This window comes from Delphinus delphis, chromosome 3, assembly GCF_949987515.2.
Source record: "Delphinus delphis chromosome 3, mDelDel1.2, whole genome shotgun sequence".
NCBI classification, from domain to species: Eukaryota; Metazoa; Chordata; class Mammalia; order Artiodactyla; family Delphinidae; genus Delphinus; species Delphinus delphis.
Window position 1 is genome coordinate 137,597,046 of NC_082685.1, and position 1,485 is coordinate 137,598,530.

The window sequence follows — 1,485 nt, forward strand, 5'->3', positions numbered from 1 at the left end:
TGGAGGAACGTGCAGCAACCATGAGTTGAACAGGACAGAGGAGGGCAAAAAATAAAGTGCTTCGTTAGCATGCTTGGAGGGAACACAGTAAGGAAAATTGTCAGCAGAGGTGTCTAGATGGAGAGGATGGAAATGCATGTTTGAGGGGAAGGAGAATCTGTTCTTCCAACGCAGATGGGCAGTACCCTCAGGGGTTCAGGTACACGTGCTGATTTTTTGGCAGTTTAGTGTGGAAACCATTGATCACCTTGTCCTCATTTCTACTAGTTCTGTGTTGTCGAGGGAGCGTGCCCAAATGAGCAAGGTATCGCAGCAGAACAGTACCCCGGGCGTGAATGGAATAAGTGTCATTCATACTCAGGCTCCTGCCAGCGGTTTACAGCAGGTTCCTCAGCTGGGGCCCGCCGGCCCTGGGGGCGGAGGCAGAGCTGTGCCTCCTAGCAAGCAGAGCAAAAGGAGTTTGCCCGTGGATCGCAACCGTGACGTCAGCGCAGAGAGAGGAACAGCATGGCGGTGAAAAAGCCTGTTGAAAAGCCAGCTGAAAGCGCAGGATACGCTGCAGAGAGTGAATCAGCTCAAGGAAGAGAATGAACGGTTGGAAGCAAAAAGTAAATTGCTAAGGAATTAAGTGTACTGAAAGATTTATTTCTTGAGCATGCACAAAACCTCGCAGATAATGTGCAACCCAGTAGCACTGAAAATATGACAAATTCTGATAATGCAGGACAGTAGACCTCACCCCTTCCAAACGTCACAGCTTGTGGCTTGAACGTTAAAGGTGTGACCACCTACACCACTCGTATCAGTGGCTGAATCTCCATTATTCAAAGATCCATTGAAGGCTGTTTTCTAGGATCAGTACTGAAGAATTGATTAGCTAAAAATGTTAGCCATGTAATTTGAATATCTGGTTTTAAATGATAAGGATTTTTGTGGGGATAAAAAAACATTTTTAAAGGTATTTGATAAAAAATACCCTGGAGCTTGATGCTTTTAATAAATCCTGACTTCCCAAGGGGGGGGGAAAAAAAGATGCCCCCATGACTGCAACCAGGAGATTATGCATACTGGAAAAGACATCATTTAAAGGACTATCTCCAACCTAAATGGAAGGACCCTTACCAGGTACTTTTAACCAGCTCATGCACAGTACAACTAAGGAAGTTGACCCCTTGCATTGGACCGGCCTATGGAGAGGACTGCTGACCTCAAAATCATCTTAAAAGTGATGCTTAAACAGGGGAGAAACTACAAGACCAGGACGAGAAGAAGACTATATCTGAAGTAGACAGCTTACCTAAGATGATGGATCAGGCCTGTATACCAATTACTTTGATAATTGCTCACACTTTTGCTTACAAACCAAATGTATTTCTTTCCTGGGACTCCCTCACTTGGCCAATCAATCAGACTTGCTCTAACCATCACCAAAAATATAAATTTTCTTTTAAAGGTACTCAAATTCAATCAGAGCAACGAGCAAAT

General features: G+C 44.4%; 1 pseudogene; it reads left to right on the top strand.

The window, feature by feature from the left end:
- The first annotated feature begins 295 nt into the window (after window positions 1-295).
- LOC132422267 (CCAAT/enhancer-binding protein gamma-like) lies at window positions 296-825 on the top strand (annotated as a pseudogene).
- The last annotated feature ends 660 nt before the right edge of the window (window positions 826-1,485 follow it).